Below are 23,157 nucleotides of genomic sequence, written 5' to 3'. Positions count from 1 at the left end.
TCAATAAACAAGTATATTGATAATAGAAAATGTTTATCATTTTACAAACTGTGAGTTTTTAGGACATAAAACCCAACATAAATTTCGTCATCATAGTTCTATAACATACATATACATCTCATCATCTTCAGATTCAACAGAATCTCCAAGAATAATAATATACTCAAATCATGCTAGCATTCAAATATCTCTATGCACATCTAGTCTTTTAAATCCTCATGTCAACCAGGCATACATAAACATCAAACCATCAACAAATCCTCAGTAAATCATAACTACATTAGCCTGGCACGAGGGCAGTTTCAGTAGTAGAATACTTACCTCAAGTTTGGTAAAAAAATATTATTCCACGAAATTATTCTCCTTTAAAATCTTTGAAAAACTTGAATCAATCATAAAACAAAAATTGCCAAATTTAATTTAGGAACCATGGCCTAAAATCATGCATCCCAAACTTTTAAACTTGTTTGTTGTGGTCTAAATCTAATTAACCAAGTAAATCAAAAAGTCCCTAATTTAACTTACCAAATCATGGTTTGGTTTGAAGTCAGTCCCAAAGTCCAGTTTATTTGTCTAATCAAATCATAAATCAAAACTAAAGTTTAATAACTAAATTTTCAACAATCTCCCTTAATCCAAAAGAGCCCAAAGGGTAATCACCAAAACTTACTAATAAATTGCCATTTGACCACAATACTTACTGGACAGCACCTCGCACCTTCCAAAGCTCCAAAATTCCTTCAATATAACATCCCAAAAAAACAAGATTACAACCCTCACTAGATAGAATATGAATTTGACAACCCCAAATCTTGAAATACTCAAGAAAACTCAACAAAATCACAGTGATTTTGACAAACCTCTATGTTGGCGACGGTGAACGACGGCGGGCTTCGAACTGACGTCAAGGCTCGGTCTAACCCGAAGGCTACAATGAACAAACACTGAAGGAAGCGACGCAAGCGGCTTGGGTGGTAGCATCCGGTGGCTGACGAGCGGGATGATGGAATTGGTATCCTAATTCTCCCGGAGTCTCGTATTTTGTAAATTTTTGTACACACATTGTTATTAATAAACTAAGAGTTATTTTATTTGCATTTACTCATATCCAATAAACTAAGATCCGTGGTTATTTCATGTAAACTTAAGCATGTATGTGAGACATACAAGTGGATCATGCCTTAAGTAATAACCTAAATGGTCTGTAGTATAAGGATAAAAGAGGGATACCTTATCCTGGTGACACTACGGATACGACCCCCTTTATAGATGTTTACAAGTGTTGTAAACTACTACATATGGTATGATCCTGACCATTCATGTGGAGACATGTGAGTGGGGGTGTCCTATACAAAGAGTTTGTAAAAGATCGGGCCACGAGATGATTAGTCTCTTTATATAACGTCATTGATAATTGAGACTTACATTTCACTAAAACGACCATAGGGAACATGACTTTAATCCTGAGTGTTTTGGGAACTTCTGCCTTTGAAGGCGGTCCTTTAATTAGTATGAGTGAGAGTGGGCAGATTGCCAGCTCAATAAGCCTACCTTTTTGGAGATTTTTCTGATTGGAGAGCTGAGAACTCAGTTACACCAGACGGAATTCACTCCTTCCCCGAAGCAAGGGTAAGTAGATCGATTGTTCCCTTAAAGTTTGGTTCTGGGTCTTGAACATAGTGGCCACACCCTCTCTTTGGAAGAGATGACTCATTCATAGTAGAACTATGACTTATTGTACATTAGAGGAATCAGTGATACTTAAGGAGTTAGATGTAACTACAGGGGCAAAACGGTAAATTGGCCCAACTGTACTTACGCAATTTGTGAAGGGTTATCAAACTGTTGATTGGTTAATATGGACACATAAATATATCTGTAGTGAGAAGAGTGCAGCCGTCGGTCTTCAGTGGAGTACCCGACAATTAACGGATGGTAGATCAATGGGTTCGAGTTGAGAATCAGATTTTGGGGCTAGTTTAAAGTGTTCAAATTAACAAGAGGAAATTCAATTATATGTGATATAATTGGTGTGATGTATTAGATACATTATTTGGCGAAATTAATGTAAATATGATTTACATTAAGTACCATAAAATAGAAAAAGAACTATAGTTTATATGTTTCATGAGATGAAATATTAAAACTATAGGTTATAAATATAATATGATAAGTTGGTTATCATATTTATTTATAATATATTAATTATATGATAATTAATTCTTTTTCTCTAATAACCAATTGAGTGGGAGGTTATTAGAAGTTTTATGGTAACCGTGAGATAAAAGAAAAATTATTTTTCATTTTTAGTAATTGCTTCATTCGGAAAGTACTCACGGAAAAAAGCTATCAAGTAACATTGTTTTACTAAGCGATAGCGTTGATAGAGACTAAACGATAGCTTAGAGTTGACTATACGATAGTTACTCAGCTGATCATTGCTACACTATCGAGTAGCAAAGACTATGCGATAGGCTTCATTTTACTAAACGATTGAGTACATCGTATATGCAATAGACAGTTTCATAATTCCCACTTACTCGATCGCATACCTCCTCTTTTCCTCAAGCCAACATCATACAGAGCCTATAACTCCTGGATTCTCACACCGAGAATACCAAGGTAACCATTGTGGTAGTGTCTTTATTCTGTTCGTGAATCGAGATGGACTCGATTAGGTTTGAGGAGCATTCAGACGTTCGTGGAGGCTGTATTCATTGTTCGTGTTATTGATGTTTATGTTCGTTGCATTCGAGTGTTGTTGTGGACGCATTGAAGACTGATCAAGGTATACTTGAAGAATGTTTCTTCAAAGGTACGCATACTCTATCCCTTGAATCACTAGTAGCATGTTGTAATTTCTGATTATGCATGACCTGTTAGCTTCCGTTTAAAGCTGTAATTATTTGTATTCATTCGAATGGAATTTGGAAAGATTCCTTCCACTGCTTATGGAAATCCTCTGATTTGATTTCCTTCACAGAAGGGCCTGCACGGCGTGGTCTTCGTTCAACAGGCAGCGAGCGGAGTGAAGGAGGCTGGGCGGCGAATGTGGCATGCAGTGACTGGATTAGGACGAAGAAGATGAAGATTTTGGGGAGGGGGGAGGGGGATCTCAGACGGCGCGAGGGTGAAAGGAAGAGGAAGAGAAAGAAAGAGAGAAGGAAAAAGAAAGAAAAAAATATAAAAGGAAAGGAAAATATTAAAATATATATATATATATATATAATATTTATTTATTTTATTTTATTCTTTTCCTATTCTAGTTTATTCTATTAAATACCTTTCTATCCCAAATTGAAATTAATTCCTACCATTAATTTCCAAATTGAATTATGCGACATGAAAAGTCCAATTTCACAATAGGTCTCCGATAAACAATTAAATTGAAACATTCTCTTCGCAACAATTAAATTTCAGCAACTACATTTTAAATTTTCAAAATTTCAAAAACGCCCTCAATTAATATAAATTATTGAAATTACATCACAACAAAATTTTGGGGTGTTACACTTATCATGTGCTCTCTCGTATAGCACGAGATATACTAATCATCTCTATTTTAACTGTAGCATCAGAATCAGCTTTTAGTGCAGATGAATATAATCATTGTATATAAGTCGATCCTTCATGAGTTATTCGTAATCACAACTGAGTCAAATATCTGTTTTACCCATGTAATTATCTTTGTATTCTTAAGTACCCTTGATTCTCTAACAAACAATTTATTTATGGTCAAACCATAAACCAAGTCTCTCTCGAGCCAATGAGATGCAGGGCCCCATTGTTCAAGTCTCAAGGTCAACACTACTCATCTACTTACCCTATATGGAAAAGAAGCAAATTCCATCTTGTGAAATTACGTCCACAGCTCCGTATTTAGTCAAGTCCCCAAAATGGTAGGCTTGTTAAGTTGGCAACCCGGGCCAGTCTCACCCAAACAAATCAAAGGATGAGCCCTCACATGCAGGAGTCCATAACTCACTCAGGATTAAGATCAAGTTACTTATGATCATCATGTTAAATATTAATCTCTTCAATTAACGAAATCACAAAGAGAGATTAATTATTTCGTGGTCCATTCTTATACAAACTCTTTATGTAGAATACTCCTACTCACATGTCTCCACATGAACAATTGGATCAAATCGTTTGTAACATTTACAAACTACATCGTATCCATAGTGTCATAAGGATAAGGCACATACCTTATCGATATACTATAGACCCTTTAAATTATTACTTGAACATGATACACTTATATGCTAAGTACATACTATTCAAATTTTCATAAAACTAGTCAGAACTACGTACATTGCACATATTTCATAAAGTAGAAAATGAAATATATCTATATAAGTTGACAAGATTATTCAATCTAAGTTAAATTATAAGAAAAAAAAATTTAAAAAAAATAACATACTTAAGCAAAAAAAAAAAAGTGATTTTAAAATAAAATCATTTATTTAACGTGAAATATGTATTAGTTAGAGATAAAATGTGAAGTAGAGTTAGAAATAAATTGTGATTTTTAAATTTTTTTTTTAAAAGTAGATATTAGTTAGAGATAAAATGTAATTTTATTTTTTTTAAAAAAAAAATCCTTTATTTAATGTGAAGTTGTAACCCCTCTCTTCTTGGAATATTAGGAAGCATATAGTTGAGATTGAACTCGAGGACTCGAGATAAAGTTTGATGTGGATCTCTTGTTAAGATTTATAATTAAAAATAAAAAGATTTGGACTGACGTTTGTTTCATTTAGAAAGAGAAAGTAAGAACTCAGGGAATAATTTGAGGGTAATGAACTAGTTGAGTATGTAAAGGACATTCAAGGGTGAGTTTGACATGCTCGGGATAGGTCAAAGTCAACGGTCAAATGGTCAAAGTCAAAGTAAAAAAAGTCATCATTTTGAAAAGAGATGAAATTTTGGTAATTTCTGAATTTTAAAGGTAAATTTGGCTTGTTTAAGATTTATTGGACATAACTGAGCTGGAAATTAAACGAAATTAAGGGGAAAAATGATGAGAGCCGAGAGAAAGAGGAAAAAAAGATAGTTTGATAGATTTTGGAAAAATTGAGGTGTTTTCTATTGAAACTTCTTATTGGATGGCTTTAAGGTTAAGGGCACGTGTTAAACATGAAATTGAAGCTGGAAAACGAAGAGAGAGGGAATTTCAAATTTTCTGAGTTTGGCCGATCAAAGAACAGGAAAAATTTGTTTTCCAATTAGGGTCGTTCCTATGAAGGAAAATTGGGCAAAATGCAACCAAATTAAATAGGGAGCAAAGGAAAGCTCGTGGTAGGCTTTATTTGAAGACATTTTGAAGGAGAAGTAAGGAAAATGAAGAAAAACGGTGGCGCTAGAGTTATCGAAAAACAGAGGATGCTTGGATTTTTAGCAAATTCGTGGAGTTAGAGGCTAATTCGAAGCTCCAAATTTAAAGTTAAGTCACTTATAAGGTCCTTCTAGAGTTATATGGTCTTTTATTTTATCTTTATTGCCTGAAATTTCTGATTTTAAGTTCTGAAAATTCTGCATTTTCTCGCCAGAAAAACAGGGCTACCATGGAGAGATTGGTCGATTCCGGGAGTTCTAGGACAATTCGGACATCCAAATTTTGAGGTAAGTTAGTTAAGAGGTTGGGTAAAAGTTTTGTATAGTCTAATTAAGCATTAAATGGCCAGAAAATGATAAATTTGAGTCTGAAACGCTCACAGGGAAAACAGAGGTCAAATCTGGAAATTTTTTGGCTGGAGGTTGAAGAAAGAGTGACTTTCCTATTTGACTTCTGTCTGTCATCTATTGTCCGTCATTAAAAGCTGAAAAATCAATTTTAGGTTAATTGAAGTATTCTCAAGCATAATTAGGGATCCAATTGGTATTGTTATGATACCTTAAACCTAAGATTAGATGAAATTGGGATCCTAAGTCAATTTTAAAGTTAATTAAGGGATTAATTTAAAGTAAACCCTAAGTAGGGTTAATGAGAAAAATTAAGAAAAATCGGAATAGAATTAGTTCCTATTGAAGATTAATTTTAAAGTCTTGAGTTAATTTTAGAGCAATTGAAGGACTAAATTACAAACCCAACTCTACCTTTGATCAAATTAGGGATTTGGGAAAAGTTTAAGTGAAATTGGTTATACTTGAAGATTAATATTCAAATAATTGAATTATGGTCATATGAAGGATAATTAGAGGATTATCAATATAATTTTAGGATAAATAGGAGATGGAGAAACCGAAATTATGAGGAGGAGCCGATTAATACTGAGTGGTTTGCTTTCGAATGTTTTTGATATAGAAACTAATTATATATTAGAGTATGCTATGATTTATGAAATGTGCTGGCATGATCTGTTTTACTTATCCGATATTTCAAAAATGTTTAGATCATGATTTCTAAACTCTCGATGATTTTATATGATTCTGATTTATCAAAATGTAGTTTGAAATCAGAGTTTACATACTTGTAATTTGTATGATTTTTATGAAAACCTCTAAATGGTGGAATCAAGGTTGTTGAATGATTGTACAAATGGTTTCAAACTACTGATTCTTGTACCCAAAAGATGGTTATTTTTCTGTGTTATTTGAAAGTGCTTCAGTAACACTGCTCAGGTGATCATGGGCTACTGGGGTCAGATGTGGCCAGAGTATATCGGGAAATCCAGAGGAACCTGTGCCTGTAGCACCACCCAGGCTATCAGGGGACTACCATCGGGGTCAGATGTGACTAGAGTATACCGGCGAGTCCAGAGTAACCTGGGCCTGTGGTGTGCATCCTTGCTTAACCTTGAGGCAGCTCTACGTGCATGTATGACCTTGTGATTTGGTTTACACCACGAAGGGCATTCTTATTCCAGAGTCACCTGCCATTGTAAACGAGTATTTGGGTACAGAGTTGGTATGGTTTTCTAATAACGCCTGAATGTTTTATAATATGCTTATGAGAGTTGATCATGCCACTGTTTTACCAGCACGTGTTTGAGATGTTGTTGAATCTTTTATACTTTGCCAATGTTTTGCTGAATGATTTGATAAATTTTATTGATGATTTAGAAAGCGATAGCTTATGTTTATGTTAAACTACCACTCACTGGGTTTTAGCTCATGCTTTCATGTTTTATGTTTTTCCCCACCCCCAAGTAGCGACAAAGTCCCTAGTGCTTGTTGAGCCGTCAAACGCCATTAGTGTTGTTAAACATCTGTTGTATTGTTTGCGCATGTATTTGAGAGTATTCCAGAACAATTAAAACTTGTGAGTTTCATATCATGGGAGGTTTTGTTCAAAATAATCCTTACTGTTGGTTTGTAAATCTTTTTAAACAGTATTGTGATTTAAACTAAATCAAATTCTAAACTCTGTTAATGAACATAAATTATTTTTGAAAATGGGTTTGGAAGTCCGAGTTTGATCTTGAGTACAGGATATGTAAGAGTTAGGACGTTTGAGTTATAGAGAGAAGTGATGTTTAACATCTCTACGCTTCGTTTTAGGTTAGAAGGAAAATCTGGAACGAGGCGTGACAGAAGTAGATATTAATTAGAGATTAAATGTGATATTTTTAAAATATATATATATATATATTCCTTAATTTAAGATATTAATTATAGATAAAATGTGATTTTTTTTAAATAAAATATTTATTTAATGTGAACTAGATATTAAGTAGAGATCAAATATGATTTTTTTCTATTTTTATTTTGATGATTTGATTATTTTTTTAATGTCAAATTTTGATTTAAATCATGATTTTTTTTTATTTCGACATAATTCTTTCTCATTTTTTTTAGAAAACTTTTTTTATTGGATGATTTGTTTACCCTCCTACTTTTAAACTTCAAATTTAACCAAAATAATTATTTTTTAAAATTTTTATGATAATAATCTCTTAGTTAGTTTTTTTTTTTCTTGTGATGATTTGATTATCTAGCTAATTTCAAGCTTTGAATTAAACCAATATTTTTTTAAACAAAATTATGATATTTTTTTTATTCTCTTAATTTTAAACTTTAATTTAAAGCAAAGTATTATTTTTTCCTTATAGTCTTATCTATATTATTTTTTAATTGATTTAGATGATATGATTATCCTTTTTATTTCAAATTTAAATTAAAATATTATTTTTTTTATATAAAATTTCATAATGATTCTTTCGTAGTTGAAAAAAAATATATTTGATTATCCTCCTAATTTCAATATTTTAATTTTAATTTCAACAAAAATATAATTTTTTCCTATGTAAACATAAACCCTAAAAACTTAATTTGGTTTGATTTACAACGATCTTCTTCTTGATTTTAAACTTTATTTCAAATTTTTATGAATCGGTGTATACTTATAACAAAATTGAACAGGAAAAAAAACATAAACATGTAAAAAATAGTAAAAATTATTATAAACATCTAAACTTCATTAGTATGTATTTACAAAAACTAAAACGTGAAAAAAATACAAAAGCATTAAAATAAGTAATCTCTTATTTGTCACTTTGTCAGCGTCTAAATGGCCTGAATTTTGAGAAATTTCTTGAACCTCAAAAGCAAGGTCTTTTCTCCATCCTCTTTAATATGTGTCATCAGCAGGTGAATCTACTGTGTGAATAAAAAAAGTTATAGGAATAAATAAAAAAAGTTATATTAAATCACTCTGTATGTTTATACAAAATTAAAAAGTGAAAAAAAAATTGAAAAGGGTGACATATGTTAATCAAAAGAGAAAGGTGATATGTTAATAGAGAAATTAAACTTATTAAAGAAAGAAAAGAAATATTGGAAATGATATTGATATTAACAAAATTAAAAAAAAAATACTTACAACAAATTTTCTATAGAAAAAATAAATAAATAAGTGAAAGAAAGCAAAGAAGTTATAGAGAGTCCGACTAACAAAATTAAACTTAAAAAAAAAAAAAAAAGAAGAAGAAGAAGAAGAAGAAGAAAAGAAAAGGGAGATGAGATATCTGATGAAAAATGAGTGATTGAAATTAGCTATTTATAGGGAAAATTTAGACCTCAAATCATAATTTGATGTTTAAAAAAAATTCTTTATTTAATGTGAAGTAGAGATTATTAGTGATAAAATGTGATTTAAAAAAATGTGAATAAGAGATTAAAGGATAAAATATAATTTGTTTATAATTTTTTTAACCTTTATTTAACTTTAGATATTAAAGATAAAATGTGATTTAAAAGAAGATTTTCGTAAATAAAAGATTAGAGGGTAACATATTATTTTTAAAATTTCTTTTATCTTTATTGAATGTGCGGTAGATATTAGTGATAAAATTATATATTTTTTTAATAATTTAAATGTGAAATTATGTAAGATATCTCAATAACCATCAACTAAAATGGGCAAAAGGCGGAAAAAAAACCTTTTATGTAATGTGAAGTAGAGAATGAATGTGAAGTAGATATTAGTAATAAAATGAGATTTTTTTAATAATTTAAATGTGAAATTACGTAAGATATCACAATAACCATCCACTAAAAGAGACAACAAGGGAAAAAAACTTTTATTTAATGTGAGGTAGAGATTAGTAGTGATAAAATGTGATATTTAAAAAAATATTGAATAAGAGATTAGAGAATAAAATGTGATTTGTTATTTTTTTTTTATCTTTATTTAACTTTAGATATTAGAGATAAAATAAGATTTAAAATAAGATTTTCGTGAATAAGATATTAGAGGATAAAATATGATTTTTAAATTTTTTTTCTTTATTTAATGAACCGTAGATATTAGTGATAAAATGAGATTTTTTTAATAATTTACAAGTGAAATTACGTAAAATATATCAATAACCATCATCTAAAAGTGACAAGAGGGGAACTTAAACATTTCTCCTCATAGCCCTTTTAAATAGTATAGATAACTTTGGATTTTTTTTTATTGGATTAAGTTATGCAACAATTAACAATTAAATAACAATATATTTTATTAATAAAAAAAGTAGGTTTATTTACAAACCATGAGTTTAGGGCATAAAACCAAACAAAAATGTATTTATGTTTTGTATAAACCCCTTGAAGCTTTGTTGAATGAGAAGTTTTTGACCAATTGCAAATTTCCACGTCATCCACTAAATTAATGACAAAATTCCAAGACATCAAATTTGGGACCAATTAGGAGTTGACATGTGTTCCAAATTAAAATTGAAGACAAATTCTAATAATGCTACGTGGTTTCATCATGACGGTTGAACCAGATAAATTTAACTCAATTTGTATTAAAGATTGTACATGCTACACTAAAATTGATACAAATACAAAGTTCAACTCAACGAAATAAGTTTCTCTGGAAACTTCAGGCGAACAAATGGGCACGTCTAGTGGGACTTCTCTACCTCTCATCTCTTTGATCATCCAAGTCAATAAATCAACAAATGGCACCAAATAAGGTTGCATCCAAAGCTACTACTGCAAGCAACTCCTACACGGGACCTGTCATCCGCAATCACTCAAAGAAGATTCTGCATGAGCAAGAACAAGGCTCTATTTCCATGGAGAAAATTTGGAAACAGTTGATGAAATTTTATAAAGGTGGGATCGCCATAGAGAAAATCTCTTGTTTGACAACTCTGCTCCTGCTTTTAATCCATCAGAGAAAGAATCATACTTTGTTCAGTTTTTGAGTTGTGATAGTAAATTTTAATTTGTGATTGTTATGCTTATAGTATTGACTAGTATCTTAAATAACATTTTCATTCTTAACTAGTATCAAATTATTACAATAGATATGAGATATGAAATTGAATCTAGACTACTGTTGATGGTTTATTGTTTTTTCTTTTTTTAATTCTTTTGCAGAGTTGTCCAACTCTACTTATGGAATTGCAAGTATGTAAGCCTTCAATATGGGTTTGAAATTGGAACTAGACTACTAGTTATGGAGTTTCTTTGTTTGATTTCAAGCATGATTTATGTGAACAAAGTTTTATTTAAAGCTTATTGTATGATTAGAAGTTTGTTATTCAATCTTTTGAAGTTAAAAAATAGATGTTGATCATATTTTCATAGTTGGAGCTCATTCACATACTTTTTGTTTCTTTTGTTTAGAGACTCTGTTCGTAAGTTGGTTTTCTTCTTGGTTAAGCTCTTTGAAGATATGTACATTTTTGCCGTTGATTTTTTAGCATCCTTGCATTTAACTTTTAGTCGAAACTTTCTTATTGAGCATGTTGATAAAATACTTTGATATTATTATTTGTTTAAATCATGAAAGAAGGTTTAGTCAAATTAGTGAGATTTTAGAAAGATTTATTGTAGCAAGTTCATCTTTTAGTAAGGTAATTTTATAACTTTTAAATTTATGTTTATACATTACAGGTTAGAAGGATAAATTTTGGTGGAAGTCGAATGGCAAGTTTTTGTGATTATTTTTTTCATTGTACCGTCTTTGATTCAATTTAAGAATTGTGACTCTATAAGTAAAATTACAGATTACCAATGGGTTGAGAAGAGTATTTAAATAATTTGTTGTTGTGGGGAGGAGGAGGGGAGTAGAATTGAAATTTATTGATGTCGGTTGTGGGTTTTGAAATTTAGATCCAAGCAAATTTACTTTTGAGTATGTATGGCAGGTTTTTGTAGCTATGAATAAGAGTTGCAAGAAATATTTAAATTTGTTGTGAAGAATGGGATAGAATTAGAATTCTAAATAGCGTTTGAGTATTTACTTTTGATCATATGTGGTCGAATTGATGTTGTAGTGAGCTTTTTTATGATTGGATTTGAGACGTAGGTTGTTGTGACATGTTAGTTTCATCATAAAGTTTGATATCTGGCAAGGTGATTAATATTTGTTGTGTCAATTTTAACTATGTTTAAGTTCAAGTGTAGCTACGTCGTGACAGTATTATGTTACTTATAGTTTGAATATTTACTTCAAATGTTGATGTGTGACAACTATGTTCATATGTGTAGGACTAAATCGATCCTTGTTGGTGGCTACCAAAAACAAATTATCATTGTCCGTAAACACTTTCTGGGGTGGTTAAATATTTTGTGTACACAAACTAGCTAGTACATGTACTTTGGTTTTAGGTTGATAACTTTTAAGATTTTTGTGAACATATTTATATATTCATGTAAACTTTCAAGCTTTATTTGTTTCATGTGCATACAATGTTTACTATGAACATCAAATATTGGCATGTGTATACAATGTTTATTATATAATTTTATTTGTTCCATTCAAGGACAAAATTTGAAAAGGTCGTAAATGAATTAATTTTTTTAAACAAAATTAAAATATTGTTACTAAAAGAAAAATTGTCACATCAACCATGGTAATGAAATAACAAATTGTTGCAAAAGTTGCTACTTGTGTATATGCGATTTTTTCTAAAATTTCGTTGCAATTTGTGACGATTTCGCAAAAGTGCGACAAAAATGTTAACGTCACTACTTTTTTATGACTTACATAGTAATTTCCTTGCAATTTATGACAATTTCGAAAATTCATCCCCAAAATTCTTTACCAACTAGGATTTACTGACATTTCATTTGAAGTGTGTTTTTTCGGTGCTAAAGATGCAATGAAATTAGAACATTAGCGATGTTTTTTTCGTCTTTAAAGACTACGATTTTTTTGTAATGAGTACTATAATAAATTTTATTATTCAATTGTGATTCAAATTTGATCTGTAATGTCATCTTCCAACCAATTTACTTTAAATGATGTTGACTTTAAGCTAGTCCAGAAATGAATTAATTTTATAAAATTATTGTAAACTATGATCGAATGCACAAATACGATGTAACTATTTTCCTTTCGTGTAAGCCCCTACAAAAGAATTTCATGTATACTAAGCCACATATGCCGAAACATCGCTATTAAGCGCATCAATAATCGGCTGGTCTCGAGTTAAATCGGTAGCCGGAGTTTCCAGATTAGGGTTCGGAAACCAGTTGGTCGGCTTAATCGCCGCGATCTTCTTCCTATTTAGGCACAACACAGCACCGTTACGGAAATCCTCGACAATCCTGGATTCCAATTGATCGCCGGTACCGGAAACCGGAGACGATTCCAGAGCAAAAGCACGNGACGATTCCAGAGCAAAAGCACGGCGGAGGTAAATCTGAGACGCCGATTTGTCTCGGTTCCGTTTGGCGCTAATTCGCGAGTCTCGAATCTGAGCCAACTCGCCGGGTTTCAAGTACTTACGGAATTGTTTCTTGCGATTTGCTGCAGTTTCCATGGCTTTTAACCGGAGAAAAGTTAGGGTTTAATAGCGAATTGAAGTTCGAGAAACGGGAAGAAGGCAATGGAGGGAAATTCAGAAAATGAGAGACGATGAGCGGTGGCAGGTGAGTTTGAATTTATGTTGTGGTTTAATTTTAAATCCTGTTTTCATTTGGATTGCATTTCCTCTAATCATTCCTAGAATCTTATATCTTTTTATTTTTATATTAATTTACGTTTTCAAATCTATTTCGGATCACCCATTTTTTAATTACTTTTATCAAATAATAATTTAGATTAAATTTAAAATTAGTTATACTATCATAATTTTTTTTTTTTTTTTTTTGTGAAAATATCGTTTTGACATTTTGAAATTTATTTAGTTTTAATCCATTTACTTTTAATTGTCCTAATTTTAGTTTACTTTCAATAAATCATCAACTTGGTCCCTACGGCTAACTATTTGTTGTTCATTATTTAAAATAAAAAAAAATTATTTATTAACATTTTTACTAAATTTTGAAAACATATTTTGATATGGTATTTTGAAAATGATTATTTAATAGGTCAATTTTATAAATTTTTATTGTATTTTTTTATCTGAAAACCACATTAAGTTTTAAAGTTATTTTCAAAAATATTTTATTTTATTCCACGCTAAAATTGAACAAACTTAAAAATACAAGATCAATATTTTATTTAAAACTAAAATATTTAAATAGTTATAAATTATGAGAATAATCGAAATAATAAGATGCTTTGTGTCACAATCGCTCTTTCAGAAGCTTCTCTTAGCGATTGTGCGGCACTTGTTCCCGCTCACGAACAAGTCAACCAACTCGAATACGGACTGCCGGTGGCATACCGAGTGCCTCCACAACCTCCACCCCCGTTTTAGGAAAAACGGTTTTAGAAAACGGGTTTGGAGAAAAGGTTTTTGTAAGAAGTTTTTATAAGTGTGAATAAAGAAAGAAATATTGTAGTAGGCTAGAAAGCAATAAGCAACAACAACAGCTTTATAAAGTACTACTCCGAATATAGGGAAGTGATGATTAGTCTTATCCCCATATAGTGATTCTGAACAAAAAGCCAACTGGCGCCCTTGCATATGCAAAAGGGCGAGTGGTCACTTACAATGAAAATGTAAAGAAAGCAAGCTAACTAAACTAATACAATACAAGATATGAAAGTACGCTAGAAGGGGGTTGGATCGGGCATGCGGCCATGGGCAACAGGCCCTGGACAAGCATGACCGTGACATTCTCCCCCACTTAATTGGTTGACGTCCCCGTCAACTGACCTTGTTCAAAATCTGCGATGGCTGGAGCTGCATTCTTCAAAATCTTGGGCCCGCTCCCAACTGATTCTTTCGTCGGGGAGATCTTTCCATTTCACTAAGAACTCTGTCAGTTCTCGTCTGGGTCTTCCAATACGCGCGTACGTTTTCAGGATTTGTGCAACTTCTTTCTCAGTGGAATTCTTCATCGTGACCGATGGGCGCCTTAGCATGTTTCGTTGTTCATCCTCGGGATCGGGATGATAGGGCTTTAGGATACTTACATGGATGACAGGATGAATCTTCATCTATGAGGGTAACTGAACCTTATATGAGGTTCTCCCGACCTTCTCAATTACTCTCCACTGGACCTTCATATTTCCTTACAAGCCGTTGGTCTTCTGGCTTCGGAAACTAAACTGTTCCGGTCGTAGCTTCCGTTTCAGCCATGAAGTTAGGGGTGGCCCCAGAGTCAACCATAGTGTTCTTGGCCGATCTTTTGGTTGACCAAGCGTCCACATACATGAGTCCTTTCTCTAGTGGCTCCGTCGCCTTTCCCATTTTCTTCTGGAGCGCAGATAAGAATTTTAATGCCCCCATCCTGGGATTCTCAATTTCTGCAGCTGGCTCGATTACCCTCTCCTCCAGTTCAGCTCTTGTCTCGGAGGTAGAGGCTAATGTGACTTGAAAAGCATTGAACCGGTTCGATTTGGACTATTCGCCGCCCTGTGTGGCCCTCTACATATGAAACAAGACAGGGGGCGATTGTAATTGTTATGTTGTTGTGGCGGCCCCCGCCAGTTGTTTTCCTAATCTCGGTTGGGATGATTTACGGTCCCCCCCTGTGTTTCTTGTCTCCTTCCCCAGGTCTGAGAGGAATGAAACGGCTGTTTCTGTTTCCCCCATTGAGGAAGTTGATGCTTCCTCACATCTTGCGAGTCAGTGCTAAGGACGTATAGTCGTTCAGCTGCCGCATAAGCAGAGGGGAGATCCTGTACTCTCTGTTCATATAGTTTTTGAATTTCGCCCACGGTTTCAGCCCTTCAAACAAGCAAAATACCTTGTCTTTTTGACATGTCTTGTATGTCACAACATGAGTCCTGCAAACTGTTTTACGTAGTCCCTGATGTTACCTGTTTGCTTCAGCTCTCGGAGTTTTAGTCGAGCCAAGATCTCGACATTTTAGGGAAGACTGCGAGCGAAGTTCTTGTTTCAATCTATCCCAAGTATCAATAGTGCATCGTTCTTCCTGTATGTCTGTAAATCGTGATCTCCACCACAGTTTTTGCATCTTCAGCCAGATGCATCGTTGCTAGTGTGACTTTCCGACTCTTCAGTCACTGTGTTCGTCGCTTGAAGTATTGCTCAAGGTCGAAGATAAATTTTTTTTCAGGCCTTTCGCTTCTCGCACCCCACAGAAGGGTTTCGGTTCTGGGATTTTTATTCTGCTTACTGCCATTTCTCCCCCAGATGGGGCTTGGTTCTCTATCGCTCGGATGGTGAGGTTTCACCCTAGCACTCACATCCGCTATCTCTCGCTCTGACGACATCAAGGGCCGACCGAAAGTCTTCAGACAAATCGTTACCATCTGAAGTATTGCTTTTTGGGAGCCGTCCAGCTCTTCGACGCGCTCCTCTATGTGGGCAACAAAGCCCGATGAGCTATCGCCACGTTCAAAGCTGCGGAGTGCTCGTTGTTGGTCTCGAGGGTCTCTAACCCCTCATCATTAATTCTCTGACGGGTAATCTGTCTAGGCGGCCTATTCGCATCAATTCCATCGGCTTTCTTCAAGCAACTTCTTGTAGCGAGTCTCTAGGAAACGGACATTATCCGGGACCTCTCTCAGGTAGAGCATTTGCTCTTCCATCTCTACCAACGCTATCCACATGGACTTGTTCAGGTTCTTCGTCGCCGACATGATACTAATCCTTTCCTCTGTGAGCGACTTGGCTTTGGTGCCAACTGTCACAATCGTTCTTTCAGAAGCTTCTCTTAGCGATTGTGCAGCACTTGTTCCCGCTCACGAAAATCAGCCAACTCGAATATGGACTGTCGGTGGCAACACCGAATGCCTCTCGTAACCTCCACCCCCGTTTTAGGGAAAACGGTTTTAGAAAAACGGGTTTGGAGAAAAGGTTTTCGTAAGAAGTTTTTGTGAGAGGTGAATAAAGAAAGAAAGAGTGTTGTAGGCTAGAAAAGCAATAAGCAACAATAACAACTTTATAAAGTACTACTCCCGGGTATGGGAAAGTGATGATTAGTCTTATCCCCATATAGTGCATTTTGAACAAAAAAGCCAACTGGCGCCCTTGCATATGCAAAGGGCGAGTGGTCACTTACAATGAAAATGTAAAGAAAGCAAGCTAACTAAACTAATACAATACAAGATATGGAAGTACGCTAGAAGGGGTTGGATCGAGCATGCGGAATGGGCAACAGGCCTGGACAAGCATGAACCGTGACACTTTGCATCCCTATTTTGTCTATGGAAATTTTCCATAAAATTTTTTATTCTCCTCATTAAACGTCAAAGTGGTGTAATATAGTAAAATATTTTAAAATCAATCTTAGTTAAAACTTAAATCTATTTGTTTTATATTAATATACCTTTTAAAATCTTTTTTCTTAATGGAAATTTGAAGGATTCACTTATATGATATATATATATATATATATATAAACAATTACTTTTTTAAAATTAATGTGATTAGATAAGTCAGTTGCAACTTAAGATCATATAAATTTTTAAATAATTAAAAATTAATATCAAGCATAAAAATAATCAAAATAATTTTGCCCTTCGAGTTTTTCATAAAAATGATAAAATATTTAAAAATGATCCTTAGTTAAACGTTGACTACTAACTATTTTCCAAAGGGTCGGAGGTTTTAATTTCTTACCTATTGTAATAACTTTAAAAAAAAACATTAAAAAATTGACCCTTAATGATAAGGAAGAATTGGGCCAGATAAATCAAAATCATCATGATTATAACCAGGGTATTTCTACAAATAAATGGCCTAAAGAAAATAGGGCACTAACATCTTGAACATTTCATCTTTTACAAAAAAAAACAACAAAAAACAAAAAACAACTATTGGCCTCCCTATTTTTTAACATTTAGCCCTCACCTACGTTATATATATATATATATATATATATATATATATATATAATAATATATTTATATATAATATATTATTTATTTCTCTCTCCTCCATTCATACTCTCTCTCCCAAATAATATGTTTCATATATTCGTTCCTCCGAACATAATTCACACTCATTTCTTCCTCTTCCCTCTCTTTTCTCCTTCCCATCTATCTCTTTTCTCCTTCCAGCGGTGTAAGTTGCAGACGATAGACAACGACGTGCGGCAAATTGATGGCTCGGCATGAGATGACATGAACGACTTGGGACGAATCGATGACACGGATGGTGTGGGGCGAATTGACAGCGACAGGTTGAGCAGATTCGATCGACGGCACAGTAGGGCGAGCAAATCCAGTCGACGACGATGGGGAGAGAGATCTGTGGCGACCATGGCTGAAGAAAAAGAGATGAAGATGAAGGGTTATGTATTATAAACCCTCATATGAAGATGAACTTCATTTTTTTTTTCCTATTTATTATATATACTGTGATATATATGTACTTATTTTATAGCTTTTGTAGGAAATTTGATATATAATGTGGTATATGTATTCGTTTATTTAATATAAACTAGTATTTTTTTTTTTATTTAGACTTATTGTATTATGATATATATATTGTGGTGTAAATGAAATTTATGAATATTTATATATTGTGATATATTTCATATATTGGTTTGAAGTGATTTTTGTTTGAGTCAATTTCTAATTTATAAAATGTAGTATATTTCATATATTGGTTAGAATATTTTCAAATACCTAACAAAATTTTCTAAGGTATATTTAAAATAATCATGAATCCTTCAAAATATTCTAAGGTATATATAAAATAACTATTAATCCAAAAAAAACCCAATAAATTGATATATGAAAACCAACGTAAATAAAAACTAAAATTTCATTAAATGCATTTTTTTCTAAATTAAAAAATAGAAAATAAATTACTTTTCTCTCTTTATAATAAATGTATTTTCTTTCTCCATCATTAAAGTAGCTTCAAAAATAGGAAATATATATATATATATAATGAATATAAATAAATATAAAAAATGGTAAAATTGTCCAAAAATAATACTAAAGGGGTGTTTGGCCCACCAACTTTAAATGTTGGTGGAGTTGAGTTGGTATATTTTACCAACTCTTCTTAACTCTTCCTTCTTCCCATGTTTTTAATGGCTCGACCCATCGGCCACTATGATACTCCGAGAACTAACTTCGTACTCTGACAACCACCTCCGATGACAACTCCAGCAATACTCACAACTCCGGGCTCTGACAACCACTTCTGATGACAAACTCTACAAACCAACTTCGACTCTGACAACCAGCTCCGATGACAATTTCCAGCGAAAAAATCAAGACTCCAAACAACCACCTCCAATGACAGCTCTGGCGTCCAACTCCGAGCTCCGACAACCTTCGCGTGACCAAACTCTGGAAAACCCAAATTCTGGCCTCTGACAACCACCTCCGGTGATCCAACTCCGATGACCACCTTCGCGCCTACCTAACTCCGACGACCAATTGGCTTTCGACAACAAACTTCGATGACCAATCTCCGATGAAAAATCACCTTCGTTGATCACCTTTGAGCGAGTACCTCCGACAACACAACTCGGAGCTTTGACAACCACCATCGACGATAAGCTTCAACAACCAACTTGAATACCACCTTCATACAACTAACTTTTCGAGCTCCGCGGTCACTTCTGACTTACAAATTTCAAAGCAAAAATTATCTTCGATGATCAACTTTGACAACCACTTTCATGCGACCAACTTCGAGATCGAAAACCACCTCCGATGACAAACTTCGACAACCAACTCCAATACATCATGCAACAAACTTTAAGAACCCGACAACCACCTCCTGACTACAAACTCCAGCAAAAAAATCTTCCGATAATCAACTTCAACAACCACTTCTGACTACTATCAGACTAATGACTGTTAAAGTATGTAGTAGGTTTGTGAAGAACTCTTAAACAAGAGAATCCATGAGCAGAAGAAGATCTTTCCGATTCCAATTGTGACTGAAATTACCAAACATACATTCTAACAAATAGATATGCATTGTAGACAACTAACTACGAAATGCTTTAAACAAAAAATATACAAAATACTGAGTAAACGTACCAGTTGAAAGACAATCTTCACTCGAACCAGTCCAAGCAATACAGAGAAAAATCCATCTACCGCTTCTTATCGCCCAGCGAACAGTCGACTAACAGCACCACGGTCGTCTACACGATCGGCTATGCACAAACTAAAAGCAACTGGGGACGACAACACCACTCGAAACCCTCGATATTCTCGGAGTGAGAATTAAAAGGGTGGACTTTGATGGAATTGGTAGAGGGAGAAGGAAAAGACAATCGTGTAGAATGAACAAGCAAGTGGGAGATAACATAAGACTATCGTATAGTCGAGTGCTTGTCGTTTAGAAAAAGATACACGATCGTATAGGTTTTGCTAAGCGATCGTCTAGTAAATGGTTAGTAATTGTTTAGGTCTGCTTGGCAAACTAAGCGATCGTTAGTAAACTTAAGAGATCGTTTAGATATCGCGAGCGATCGTTTAGAGCGGGAGTGTGCGATCGTTTAGGACGATGGATGCTATCATATAGGTTCTCAACGCTAAGCGGTCGTATGGATTTACACTGTGAGCGATTTTTCTTGCGTGTTTTACAAAATGAAAATCAGTTACAAGAACTGAATTCGAACTTCCCACTTTCGCACGATTCCGGAGAATTACTCGGTCAATTATCTCATAACCGCCTAATTAATTAAATAATGAATATAATCATATTATATTCTTAACTTATAGTTTGATATCATATATCTACTATAGTATTTTCTCTTCTACTTGATATCAATCATATTTGTATCCAATTTCCTCTAAAATAATGTATCTCATACAATTAGTCAATTATATCATAAATAATTAACCAGTTCAATTATATCATATATAATCGAACTCTTTCTTTTCAATTTGAACATTTCAAACTGACCCAAAAACTTATTCTCAACTTTATCCAAGCTACCAAGGGGACCTTATAGACCTATGGCTCAAAGCACCAACGGTACGTGAATAGCTGACTAAACTCTTTAGCCACGAGATCCACCATCCGTTAACAGCCAGGCATTCCACTAAAGACCAACATCAAAACACTTCTTACCACAGATATATTTCTGTGTCCATCGGCTATAACCAATCATAAGTACAATGACCCTTTACAGATGCTCGTAAGTACAGCTGGCCCAATTTACCATTTTGCCTCTGTAGTTACATCTCATTCCTTAAGTACCACTAATCCCTCTAATGAACAATATAACATAGTCCAACTATGTGCGAACACCTCTCGGGCCAAGAGAAGGTGTGTGGCGCCACATCGTTCAAGCCCTAGAATCAGCCCTGCTACAGGGAAGGAGTGAATTCCATCTTGTGTAGCTGAATTCCCAACTCCTAAATCAGACGAATCCTTAAAGTGGTAGGTTTAAGTCGGCGACCTGACCACTCGTACCCATACAAATCAAAGGATCTCCTTTAATTATAGAAGTTCCCAACTCACTCAGGATTGAGGTCATGTTACCTATGGTCATCCCAGTGAAGTAAAGTCTCTGTCATGGACGGTGTTATATAACGAGACGTTAAGACTTTCTGGTAAGGTCTTATATAAACTCTTTGTATAGGACGCCCCCGCTCGCATGACCCCTACATGAATGATCAGGATCAGACCATCTGTGACAAGTCACAACACTTGTGACCATTCCACAAGATGGGCTGCATCCATAGCGTTACCAGGATAAGGTTTCCCTCCTATATCCATATACTACAGACCATTTTGGTTATCACATAAAACATGATCCACTTGTATGTCCCACATACATGCTTAAGTTACATACAGATAACCAGAGATTTTAGGTTTATTGGTTTGTGGTAAAGCAAATAAAGCATTCAATTGAGCAAAATCAAGAATTGAAGTAAAATATCATGTATCATACATCACAAGCGTTCGTACAAACTATTTACAAACTATAGGACACGAGACTTTAAGGCATCAATCCCAACAATCTGCCACTTATCCAAAAGCAAAGAGGGGTGTACAAAAACTAGTACAAAACAATAAAGTTGGACATAAAAGCCCAGTACAAGAAAATCTCCTACTTGCCCTCATCCAACCATGGGCGATCCTGTAGACCTATGCTCTAAAGGTGACCTTTAAACACTGTAGCCGTGAGAGCCTTCGTTAACGGGTTAACAATATTATGCTCCAAAGCATTCTTCATGATAAATATGTCTCCTCGATGCACTATCTCACGGATCAGATGATATTTCCGCTCTATGTGTTTGTCGTGCCTGTGACTCCTAAGCTTCTTGGAGTTCACCACTGCCCCACTATTATCACAATAGAGGGTAATAGACTTGGACATGTCTGGAGCAACTTTCAGTTCTGTCAAGAACTTCCTGCACCAAACAGCTTCTTTAGCAGCTTCCAAGCCGTTACGTACTCTACCTCTATAGTGGAGTCGGCGATGCACCCCTGCTTAGTGCTTCGCCACACTACAGCTCCTCTGTTAAGAGTAAAAACTGGCCCTAAAGTGGACTTATGAGAGTCCCTCTCAGTCTGAAAGTCAAAATTTGTGTATCCGGTAAGGATCAAATCCCTAAATCCATACACGAGCATGTAGTCCCTCATTCTTCAAAGATACTTGAGGATGTTCTTCACTGCAGTCCAGTGACTTTGGCCTAGGTTAGACTAATACCTACTGACTATGCCTATGGCGTAGTAGATGTCTGGTCAAGTACAGAGTATCACGTACATCAAACTGCCAACGGTAGACGCATTTGGGACCCGTCTCATTTTCTCAACCTCTTGAGGCGTCTTAGGACACATGTCCTTAGACAAAGTGACTCCATCCCTGAACCGAAGTAGGCCCCTCTTGGAGTCCTGCATCGAATACTTTGGCAACATCTTGTCAATGTACGATATCTGAGACAGTGTTAGGACTTTGTTCTTGAAGGATCTCATATCGTAGAGTTCCATGAGTGCGTTTGGATCGTTCCAATCTCACAGTGACTGAAATACAAATATCTACATTCAACATACAGTTATGCAAACAAATACTAATTATCGGAATGCTTAGAACAAGATAAATAACAAGGAGAGAGTTCCATACCAGTTGAAGACTATCTTCAAACTTCAGAACTCCAACGCAGCGGAAACCTTCCAAGTGATCTACCAACGCCCGGCGGAAACGTCGACTACAGCAGCATGATCAACGCGAACTCACGATCGCAAAGGGGACGACACCACCACTAATGAGCTCCGGGTATTCTTGGTGTGTAAACCCAAAGGTTGGGCTTTGATGAATTTGGTAGAGGATGGAGGAAACACAAGTCGTGTAGTCGATAAGCAAGTGGGAGAGAAAACGACGCTATCGCATAGCAGAAGTGCTTATCGTCTAGAGGAGCTACACGATCGTGTAGGATTTACTGAACGATAATTTAGAAAAAGGTGCACGATTGTTTAG

At 34.5% G+C, this 23,157-nt stretch overlaps 1 long non-coding RNA gene across 1 annotated transcript; it reads left to right on the top strand.

Moving 5' to 3' along the window:
• The first annotated feature begins 13,056 nt into the window (after positions 1-13,056).
• On the top strand, positions 13,057-18,243 carry LOC120071774. The gene is made up of 3 exons (XR_005480341.1): positions 13,057-13,085; positions 13,205-13,320; positions 17,813-18,243. It is a non-coding gene; the product is annotated as an uncharacterized LOC120071774 (long non-coding RNA).
• The last annotated feature ends 4,914 nt before the right edge of the window (positions 18,244-23,157 follow it).

Source organism: Benincasa hispida, chromosome 2, assembly GCF_009727055.1.
Source record: "Benincasa hispida cultivar B227 chromosome 2, ASM972705v1, whole genome shotgun sequence".
NCBI classification, from domain to species: Eukaryota; Viridiplantae; Streptophyta; class Magnoliopsida; order Cucurbitales; family Cucurbitaceae; genus Benincasa; species Benincasa hispida.
This window is presented reverse-complemented; position numbering and strand designations above follow the sequence as displayed.